The sequence below is a fragment of the Eulemur rufifrons genome, chromosome 2 (assembly GCF_041146395.1).
Source record: "Eulemur rufifrons isolate Redbay chromosome 2, OSU_ERuf_1, whole genome shotgun sequence".
Taxonomy (NCBI): domain Eukaryota; kingdom Metazoa; phylum Chordata; class Mammalia; order Primates; family Lemuridae; genus Eulemur; species Eulemur rufifrons.
Genome location: NC_090984.1, coordinates 55587049 through 55599148, shown reverse-complemented (window position 1 = coordinate 55599148; position 12100 = coordinate 55587049).

Here is a 12100-nt window from a genome sequence, read left to right as displayed (position 1 = left end):
AAATGTTTGCACTGGATGAACACCTCCCTGAAAAGCCCATCTCCTCAGCTCACAAAAACGTTGCTATTTGTGCTGAGTGGAAGGGCATTTCTGGCTCCTCCAACTGCAAAAGCTGTATTTCTTTCAATATTAAGGTTAATGAGGGCTGGGGCCCTGTAATCTACATGAGAGTAGGTTAATTCTCATGTGTCCTAGATAGTTGAGAGAGAAGAGATTTAGAACTTCAGCTGAAGGGGGATGCACACATTGCCAAACTGGATCCGAATGCCTGCAAAGGACGCGAGGAAAAGCGCTCTGTTGAAGGGCCTTTCTACCTCGGCTTCTCCACCTACGAGGTAGAAATGCTAAACGTGACCCCTCGCTCCCCTGCGTGTGAATGAGAGATGCTAGTTCACAGGCTTTAAACACTTTTGGAGAAAAGCAGTTGTATGATTCAGGGTTTAATTACATTACAGTAAGAGAAATATTTTACCAAAACTTAACAGAGCTGCCATGACGTTGCCGGTAGGACATATGTGCCTTGAGTGTATTTTCAGAAGTGGGAATATGGTTTGAGTTGACCTGATGTCTTGTTATCAAGGGTAGGGATTTGCAAGATGCCATTAGAAATGTTTGAGTTTCAAAACAGTACAGTTAAACGAGACTATTCCAACCCATTGGTTTAAAATGATAACACATTTTGCCCAAAGGTAGAAGAATGAGACCCCTTTCATGACTTTCTCCTTCATTCAAGGTGGCCTTTGACGCTATTGTGACGAAATGAGAGGACAAGGATGGCGAGAAGGCAAATGAGGTGAAGCAGAGGCTCCTGTTTGTTCACCCTCACGATTAAGTCCTCACCATGACCTTCAGATACTGTGATGCTTTCATTTTAAATCAAAGCTGATAAAGAGAATAATTTGGGATTCGTTCATTCTGGCACTGTCTTGCTCTGTGCTAGACACTCTGTGCTAGAAAACCATGGTTTTCTAAAAAAAGAATCTAGTCGTAGAGACAAATGAAACAGATAAACAAATAACTGATTATGATTAATATGAAATTCCGAAACAGACAAGACTAATCTCTAGTGACAGAAGAGTTTCCTGGGGTTGAAGTAGAGAAGATTGAATTGGAGGGGCAGGAGGAAATTTGGGGGGTAATGGAATGTGCCATATTTTGCTTGGGGTGGCAGTTACATACATTTTTCAAAACTCATTGAATTGCATGCTTCACATGGACATATTTTATTGTATATAAATTATATCCCAATAAAGTTGAATTGAAACAAAAAAATAATAGGATACATGTAGGGAAGGAAACAAACCAAGATAACATGGAGGGTGGAGTTAAGGCATGAGTCTGACTTAGACACAGCATCTCAAGAAGGCTTTTCTGTGTACATGAGACTCTGCTATGGGGAGTATTAAATAAAAATTTACGGGAGGCTGCTGTTTTGGACTGAGCTTCTGCACTAGGCCCCAACACACCAGACCAAACCAGACTGGAGTCACTCATGGTAGGTGCCACGTAATCACTGAACTTAGAAATGGGCTAGTTTTCCAAAAAACAGAAGACTCACAGCAAGCAACCCAAGGGGCCCAGTCAATCTGATCCGGCACCATAAGGAAGTATCCTCTGCTTTAACCCTAAAAGGAAAGTAACTTCTGTTCCCTGTTTCTGCCTCCTTCAGCCTTTTCTGCCTATAAAGCCCACCTCCACTGCTCAGCTCATTGGAGCACTTTTCTGTTTCATAGACGGGAGGCTGCCTCATTCATGAATCACTAACAAAGCTGAAATCCTTTTTCGGGAGGAGGAAAGAGGCCCAGTGAGAAACCACGCAGGCAAAGGCCCTGATTGTTTTCCTTACTTTTCTTGCAATGAGGGCAAAACTTACAATTTTTAAGACAAAAGTCATAATTTTACTCTTCCCTGGAGAGAAGGTATATACAACCAGATCATCCCACCAAAGTTCTTCTAGATGGGGTTATAGGGGAGTAAAGAGTACAAGATTTCTTTTTGAGGTGATAAAAATGTTCTAAAATTGACTGTAGTGATGGCTGACTATACCAAAAATGATTGAATTGTACACTCTCAGTGGGTGAATTGTATGCTGTGTGAATTATTTCTCAATTTAAAAAGATTGTTTAAAAAGATTGTTTAAAAAGATAATATAATTCTATGATGAGCCAGGTTAGCATGCAAACATTATCCATGGAGCAAAGCAAGACTTTCTTAGCTTCGTACTCACATATTGAACAAACAAGATGTAACTCGAGTAACTTCAGATAGATTTTCCATTTCATTCATATGCCAAAGGAAAATAAAATTTCCCCTGCCCCCACAACCTGGAAAAAAAGAAAAGCAACAAAACTACCCAGTAATGGGACTTCCATTTTTGATGGCATGGTACTTTGGATACCCTGAACAACTAAAATGAAAATTCCAGATAACATCTATCATTTTAAATGTATTATTCAAGTGGCATAAAACCACATGCAAGTCAGAATAGGCGAGGTTATGCAGTGGTAACAAATGCAGCCTCGGTGGTTAATGTAACAGCAGTTTCTCATTCATGCTTCGTGCCTGCAGGGGACTTGGCTCATTATAACCCTGGGAGGACCCAGGCTGAAGGAGGCTTTGATTCAACATGTGACTACTGCAATAAATCTTTGATTCCTTGTATCATGTGTCATTCTCTTAGAGTTTACATATGTATTTTATTTTTATATCTCCCTATTAAGATTTATATTTAGAGTAAACACCTCATCAAGTTCTTCCTGCTGAATCCCTCATCCCTACCAACCTACGGTTTTCTTTTTAAAAACTGGAATCCTTATACTATATTTCAGTGATGGAGCTCCCTTTTATGTGTTAAAATCAAACCGGTTATTATAACACAATGCAATTGACACTCCAGGCTAGTGGATATAAAAGGGAATGTGGCTACTCTTTACTGTAAGATTTAAGCAGTTTTAAAATAAGTTCCTTTGACTTGAGAGGAGACTCAAAGTGGTGTGAAAAGTCCTACCCCCACTGAGAATTCAGAAAGCCAGTTTAGATTTTTTTAAAAAGTCCTTGTAATATAGAGCCATGGGAATTAGCAACTGAATTCTTTAAACCCTACATCGTGTAGTCACTTTTCCTTACTTCATGAAGCTATTTAGGTCAGTCTCTCCTTTGAAAGATGAAAGAGAATCTAGCTCTGCATTCTTGGCCTTTGTAGTATGTGCTGCCTAAATTGTCCAGTTGCCCTTGGACCAAGTTGTTCAGTAAGGATCTCCACTCACTAAGCCATTCGGGACCCAAATGCTAGAATTTGCCTTCTTTGAACATCATTTCAATGGGCCACATCTCAGGAAATGTCATCAGTTAAAAACACACATTGTTTTATATCAAATCCAAATTTCCACACTTGTCTTTCAAGTTCTTGCACAACACACACACATACGTACACGTGTGTATATAATGTATAATATTAATACACACAATATATAAATATATGTACATATAATAATATTAATACCACCTGTGTCTCCAAAACCCACCGTCTTGTGCTCACTCGACCTGGTCACCATCGACCTGATGGCTGCATCCCAATACACACCCCCTGCACCGTTCAGGTCTCCCCACCACCTTCCTGTCTGTGAAACCACTGTCTCTGTTCATTCAGTCTTCCTCCCTTTCTCCCAGCAAACCCTTAGCATTTTTCAAGACCCAGGGCTACTGTGTTTGGGTGACACAGTTTCTTATATGAGGCTGAAGCTGCATTTAATTACCTCGGAATTTGAACTTCCTTGAAAACACAGTCTCCTTCCCTGCCCCCATCCAACCATGGGCACATCCTGCCTTGCTGCTCACATTTCTATTATCTTTACGGCTTCCTCAACTGCGTCAAGCTAAGAGCCTCCCAGCGGTTTGCTCGTCTCCACTCTGGCTTCTCCAATCCAGTCTCCATGTGGACCTAGAATGGGCTTTTATAATAAATATCTTACCTTCCCATGTTTAAAACCCTTTAGCATCTTTCTGTTACACTTAGAGTAGAATCTGAACTTCTTACCATGGTCTAAGGACCCCTCTGGGATGGGTGTTCTGACCACCCCGCCAGCACCCCCAGTCCACCCTCCTTTGCCCTGCATGGAGTCCCACTTGGTCTCCTCTCTCTCCCTGGCACATGACAGCTCTCTGATGCCCAGGTCTTGGAACGTGCTGTTTCCACTGCCAGCTTTCTCCAGGTCTCAGATTTAATGTTACCTTTTCGAAGAGGCATTTCCTGACAACCTTATCTAACTAGAATCTTCCTCTGCATTAGAATCTTTCACTGCACCCTGTTATTCCCTCCATGGGCTGCAATCAGGTTTGATCTGTGTGTTTGTTGACTTGGCTATCGCCTGCCCTCCACTCACACTGGACCCCTGGACTGTAAGCCACATCAGGGCAGCGGCTGGTCGATTTTGTCCCCAGCACACAGTAAACGGAGCTTGATAAGCATGTGTTGACTGGATCAATCAGTCAGTTAAGCTAACAATTCCTTGAATGAGATTTAAACTTTTTGACAGGATCATTACTTCTTGCTTCTCCTTAAAGCATCTTATTGGACACTGAGAACATGACAGGGACTGAGAAATTCCTCACTGGTGGAGTGAATTCATGCTGAGAACATGCCCTCTGGTTTCCAGCTCCCCTTGCTGACAGCAAGATCCCTGGGGTGCTGACGGGGACATGGGGCAGCCTCAGCAGTGCTAATTGTGGGCTCTGCCATTCCCATTCAGTGGCTTCATGACCTAGGCAGGCCTCCTCAGTATCAGTTCTCGTCAAGTGGGAATAGTAAGAGATCCGACTTCATTGTTTTGCTGTGAAGCTTAATTAGATATATATTTGAAGGGCTTAGCACAGTGTAGGCACATGGTAGATGCTCCATCATTGTTAAATAATAGTATTAGTACCATAATCATGATTATTTTAGCACCCCATCCACTGATCGTTGATGACGTCAGGTTGCTCTAGTCTAAGGAAGCCGATGAGAGAAGCACAGAGATCCAAAAGCAACCTCCTGAGAAAAGAAACAATGTCTACTTCAATCTAGGAAGCAGAAAGTACTTCCTTTAGGTGGGCATTTTATTTTCTACCCAATCTAGTTCAACCAAACGTAAGTATATCCTGCAACCCAGCTACTCTTGCTGAAGAAGACATCCAGTGGCCATGGGAAGTGGGTGGGAACTGTTACTGCCCTCGAGTGGCTTCCTTTCTCATCCTCTCTAGCTCTGTTCAGACAACTTGTGGGAACTAGTAAGTGAGTGTCACATGTGGTGGAGAAGAACAAAGGAGAAAATGCACCAAGTATCTGACACTAGAGAAGTAATTATTTCCCCAATGGCCTGGGGTCAGAGGATGTTCTAATCCAGCCATCACACTGCCAGCGACTAATCCAGCTTGCTTTATCTTTGCAACTGTCCCCAGGGGCAAATGTTTGCCTGTCCGGCCAACCTTTCAATAAACTCTGGGAATGGCGCAACATCCTACTTACCAAAGGTATGAATGAAGGAGCAGAACCAAATTCACAGTTTGCTTAAAAAAACAAAACAAAACAAAACCAAAACCCAAAAAACAAACAAACAAAAACTTTACTTTTTTGGTTTATTAAACTGAACAGCCCAGAATAATATGTAAAGACACCTTTGAACATCTTTAACGTAAGGGAGATGACTTCAATGTCTTCGTCATGAGCAAACCCTCACTGAGCACACAGTACTAGACAAGGCAGACTGCCACCCTAACAAAGCTTGCAGTCTCGGGGGGTCACAAGTGCACCCACAGTTACAAGTGAATGTGGCGGGTGCTCGGCAGAGTGACACCTGGGCTGCTGTGGGAACACAGACTAACATCCAGGCTTTCTCTGCGACTGGTGACGTGTCCAAAACTGGATAAATGAACACCTGGGTAATTCAGGGTCTGAGTTTCAGAGATCCAAAAGCTAGTGTGGAAAGATAAAAATGAAGAAAAGATCTAAGTGGTAGAGATATTGACTTGGAGCGAGAAGTAGAATAATTTTTTAGAAACCCTGCCTACATCCTCTCCCCGTACCCTAATCCTTCCCACTTGCTTAAAGATGTCTAAAATCCCATCATAGTCATTTCATTCATTTGGAGTTTGACGCAAATCCTCCAGGAAAGGTGATAGTATGGGTTGTTCTCAATTCAAACTGTAAATATGTTTTAATACTTTCTTGAGTTAAATTTGGCAAGGATGCAAGCATACGTGGATGCTGTTCCACCCAAACTCCTTCCTAATACAGGAACTACCTTATCCACATACACACAGCCCTTACCCAAGAGATGTGTTTAAGCAGTCATGTTTGTTCCCTGAGCCGTGACGGCCCCATGTTCTTATTTCTCTCGGCAGGTTTTTGCTTTCTTTGCTTTCCCTACCCATCTTGGCCACCATCTGCTGTGTGTCAGTTCCAGAGACCACAGACAACTAACGACACTGCCTGTGCCACCTAGTTCAAACTAGAGAGAGGAAAAATGTCTGATTGGTTGCTGGCCTTTCCATGTGCAAGTCCTTGTGTCAGACATATCCCCCTCTGGTCCCATTAGTCCTGGGGCCATGCATGAAACAAACTTGTTTGCCTGGGGCCATTCCTTCAGGAGGGGTTACGTGAGTAAGCGTGAGAGAGAGAGATAGGCACAGTTCATTTATAAGAGGCACCAAAGGGATAGGGAATGCAGAATGCCTGTGATTCCCAATGGCTTTGCAGCTCTAAGTTTCCTTTTCCCATGAGGTCCTGCTCTGCTTTATATCCTCAGGTTCTAGGAGTTCCTCTATATCTCTTTAATAAACTTCCTCCCCAACTTCAACTAGTTTGAGAGGGGCTCTTTTCCTTGAGACTAAAAGAACATTGACCAGAGTCCAGAATCAAAGAACAGAGACCCTCAAACCCCTAAAGAAAGTTAGAGAAATTTGGTGAGGCTGACACATGGCACAGAGCCAGGGAGTTGCGTGGGAGCAGGGGTGGGGAGGGTGTTTCTCCCTAGGTGTCCGCTCCTGCATGGATCCAGTGGGCAGGAAAAGGAGTTAGCTGGAAGTCTTGGCTTGTGCAATCAAATTCTCTCATGTCAACTTTACTTGGACAATTGTGAATCTATGTGTCCACCTATGCTTATTCCATAGATACCAAGGGAAGAGAGGAAACTGGGCTTTTGGGTGTGGATGAGATGCAGGTGGAGAGGTTGGGAGTTAAAGAGCACATAGAAACAGAGGGCAAATCCAACTGTTTTCTCCCTCCTGAGCTGTCTATTCCTTCATTTTTCCTATTTAGATTCTTTGGCTCAAGAAAAACTCAAAATCTATAGAGAAGCAATTACAATGTAATCTGAAGGGACTTTTACAGCCCACCTCTCCTGCTACTTCCCCTCCCAACCCAGCCTCCAATGTCCATGCTAGAAGGAAGGAAAGGGGGGGTAGGGGAAGGAAACTTAGATGACTAACTGCCCTGTGCAGGGCACGGTGCTGAGTGCCTTAAGTGTGTGATATGATTCCATTCTTATGACAATTCTGAGAGCACAATTTTAGTCAGCCTTTACTCAGATCACTCAACTAGTGAGTGGCAGAACTAAAATTTGAACTCAAATCTTTTTGAACCAAAGCCCACGCAACATCAATCCTTCAGGTTATTCTAATAAGAAACTATACGCAGAAAACTATTGTTAAATTATGCATGTGTTCTCTGGCAGGGAGATCTGTTCTAGCTTTTCCTTGGGAATATAGTTTAGGTAACTGATGCTTTAATTAGCGCAGTCTGCTCTCGGAGGGATGCAAGTAATGGACAGGTAAGTGTCAATGTGATAGGAGTGCTAGAGAGAACGTTCCAGGTAGCCAGCATTGAGTGGAAGATACTGGAAAAGAAGTCCAAAGCATAGATCCTAGAGTTCAAGAGGCCTTGGGGAAATTTCACTATTTTTCCTAAGGTAGGTTTGCTTTTAAATTTCCTACATGATGCCTGCTCTATCGTATCCTGCCCTACATGATGCTGTCCTTAAGCAGCAGTATTACCAAAGTTTCCCAAAGTCATCTTTCCGTGTGAAACACGAAACCTGTTGACCCAATTCCTTGTTTACACTTGATTCCAGAGTCCACTTCTCATTTACTATTAATGCTGCATTTTATTAATAATTCAGCTTCCCTTCAGCCTTCCTTTGGGTCTTTCTGTCCCCCATCCCCAACCCTGATTTTCATGGAAGCTGCAGTAAAACAAAGCAGAAAGATAAGCAGACAATGATGCCAAAGGACATTCAAGCCACCTCTGCTTGACTGTCACCTGTCTCTGCTCCCTTTCCCCTCCGGCCTCTCCCAGGGAGGGGAGGAGCCCAGAACCACAGGACTCAGAGAGCTGTATCCTCCTAATGGATCTTGCCTGCATCTGTTGAACCCAGGGCTGACGATTGAACTGCATAGAACATCTTCTAGAATGAAGCTTGCCAGTGACTAGAGGTGTACTTTTGCAGCCTCCCCAGTAGCTTTGTTTTCAGGGATGTCTTCCTACTGTGAGCTTGGTTGCCATAGCAACAGCCAAGCTCTGCTTGGCAGAGAAATTCCTTGTGTAATGAGCTTGGAAGACTTTAAGGTGAACAGAGACAACCTTCGTTGTTTTAGGCCTAAAAGACTTAAAGTTTCTTCCCTTCCTATCAGTTACTAGGAAATATTTATGACATTTATATTAACCATAAAGTGAATCTGACTTATTACTTCCTTTCAAAAAGCTGGTCAATCTGATCATATAGGGACCATCGGGTTCCTGGATCCCTGGGCCACAATGGGGTTTTAAAAAAAATCTGATCTGTCACACATATCACCATCCAAAGGTTCTCAGTCTCACCTCCCAGTTTGTTTGAGTGACATCATGGTCATGGCTCTTCTCAAGCCCTTCCCAGGGCCTGTCAAGTTAAATCAACCCCCTAAGCTGGAAAGTTAGAGCTTTCCAACAGTTGGTCCCTCCCCTACAAACCCTCAGAATTTTCTCCTGCTCTAGCTCATTGGGTATGGTGTTTGTACCATTCTGTTTCCCCACTAAATAATATTGATCAGTCCCTGCAGTACGGATGGTATGACTCAGCTCCAAAGCCTGGCCAGGCTCAGGGACTTCCCTGGAACTTTTGCCAGTACTATATGGGAAGGCACTTTTTCATCCCAGAGGCTGCTAAGTTGGCAGGCCAGGAGCCTCGGGCCGTCACATCCAACATGTGGAGAAATTCTGCATTAGACTGCCAAGGCCGTCATAACAGAATACCATAGACTAGGTGGCTTAAACAGCAGACTTTTCCTTTTCACAGTTCTGGAAGCTGGAAGTCCAAGATCAAGGTTTCAGCAGAGTTGGTTTCATGAGGCCTCTTTCCCTGGCTTGCATATGGTCACATTCTTGCTGTGTCCTCACATGGCCTTTCCTCTGTGTGTGCTCTCCTGGTGTCCCTGCCTCCTTTTATAGAGACACCAGTCCTGTGGGATTCGGACCCCATCCTTATGAACTCGTATAACCTTAATTGCTTCCTTAAAGGCCCTGATTCCAAATACAGTCACATTGAGGGTTAGGGCATTAACATGAATTTTGGAGGTACCACAATTCAGACAATAATAAGTCCCACCAAAGAACTGGAGAGAAAGGTGGAGACCCAGTGACATTGTTTTAGGCCCTGAATGCCATGAGTCAGCCCAACCCCTCTAAATAGTTCCTTTTCTTCAGTAATTTTTCTCTTTACTGTATTCTCTTGATTATTTAAACACATTTATATAATGATCATTGCTTGGTCAAGAAAGATAGAGATATAGTGTTTTGGGGGTACTGGAAGCTACCAACAATACTTTTTTCATTATAAATTAAGAAGAAATATCATAATCTATATAGGTTTTTGTACATTGCACTTTAACAAGGACATACTCACTGCAGAAATTTCAATTATTTTACACATGTGAAGGTAGCCTTAAGAAAACACTTACCAAGTACCTTTCTTAAGCACAATATTTAGAAGATTCAGCTGTTCTAATACCTTACACCTTATCATCAAGCAGAGATGAGAAAATCTCAGAATTTAACAAGAACCTGTGTGTTGCTGGCCATGGTGGCATGTGCCTGTAGTCCCAGGTAATCGGGAGGCTGAGACAGGAGGAGCTCCCTCTTGAGCCTGGGAGCTCCGGGCTGTAGCGTGCTATGCTGATCCAGTGTCTACACTAAGTTCGGCATCAATATGCTGACCTCCCGGGAGTGGGGGACCACCCAGTTGCCTAAGGAGGGGTGAACTGGGCCAGGGCAGAAATGGATCAGGTCAAAACTCCAATGCTGATCAGTAGTGAGATTGCACATGTGAATAGCCACTGCACCCCAGCCTGGCAACATAATGAGACTTTGTCGCTAAAAAAAAAAAAAAAAAAAAAAAAAAAAAAATCTGTGACAAAAAAAAGCTTAGACAAATATCAGAAGCTGATTCTTAAAGTTTCTACTTTTAAGTAGAAATATTAATATATATTCCATTTCTATTCATAAATGGAAAGAACCCCAGCCAGTTGTCTACACTTAAGGCATTAATACTGTATTCAGAGGATAAAATTCACAATATTTATGCAATTTGAGAGGTGAGAAAAAAGAAATGCGGAGACTAGCTGAACCGTACCTCCCTATGTGTGGCCCAGGTCCATCTCTTTAACTGACACCTAGCTTTTAAACCAATTCGTCTGTGCTATGGGATATAATGGCAGGGGTGGGGGGAGGAAGGAAAATCTATAATCTTTATAACTTATTTAAAGAAAATGCCACCAGAATTATTACTTAGCCATTATTGCAAAGAAGGCCTTCCATTAGGCTATGCTAAATATACGACTCTAAACTCTGAGCTTTTTAAGCACAGAAAATGTACTCTGACCCATCTTTGTGTCCCCTGCCTCTACTACTGTGCCTGTATCCCAGAGGCAGGGATCAAATATATTTTTAAACAAATGGGCATAAATACACAAGTATGACCTTGAATTACAGTGGCAATTTATAAAAGATGTCTGATGAGCTCGAAGTACTCCCAATTTTGAACCCAGATTCCCAAAAATCATGATAGAATTGGGTTACCCTTGATCGACTGTGACTAAATTTAGAAAAGATGATTTTAGAGGCACCATAAAATTAGATGTCAGAAAATCTGGGTTCCTGTCTTGAGTATTCCACAAACAAACTGTATAACATCGTACCAGTTGCTTGATCTGTCTGTGTCTTGATTCATCAATAAAGTTTAAGTCCATTCAAATGTCCCTGTGAGCTCTCACAGTTTATGAACAATTAATTTGAAAAAAAAAATTTTAAAGCTTCTGCAATCAAGTTGAAATCTACCTTTCCCAATAGATTTTCTAAAATTCTTCAGCTCCTATCAGCCCCGTGTCTTGTATGCTGGTTTCTGCCTCATTTCCTTCTGCTGAGATGTTCTCTCTGCCCTTCTCACTTCCCTAATTCCTGGCCATTCTTCAAGCCCCAGACCTATGTCCATCTCCTTGAAGCTTCTAAGACCACGCACGCTGGTGCTCTATGTGTAGGTATGGGAATCCCTGATTCTTTTGGATGCTGCCCCCAGCACTACTCCCACCATATTTTGCAGAGTCCAGCATGGAGTAAAGTGAATATTATGATTGTCCCCTCCCCTCGTTTCCTCAAGACTTCACAGCCTTCACTTCACTCAATAAAAGATTCCCAGATTTCAAAGAAATGAAGAGGTTGAAGATCTTTATCCTGCAAGTTAGTCACTGATTAGGCAGAAGTGTCTGGCTCCTGCTCGCTTACACTTGTTCTAAACATGCACAATGGTCTTGATCTGTTTAAGGGGTATTTGCAATGGGACGTGGCTGGGCCCAGCTGTCAGCCAGCCTCTGTGTTTCATGCACAGCCCTCAGGAAGACAATGGAAGAGTCCAAAGATTGAGAAGTTAAGCCAATTTATTTAAAATAATCTTTGACTTTCTCGTTATCAATGTATGTGTGTTTCTGGCAAAGTTACAAAAACAACTGGAACATATGCTACAAAATTTTCAGTGTCATCCATAGCAACTAATCTTAGAGAATTGTCTTATTCTATTCCATTTATTGCTTATATGGCATT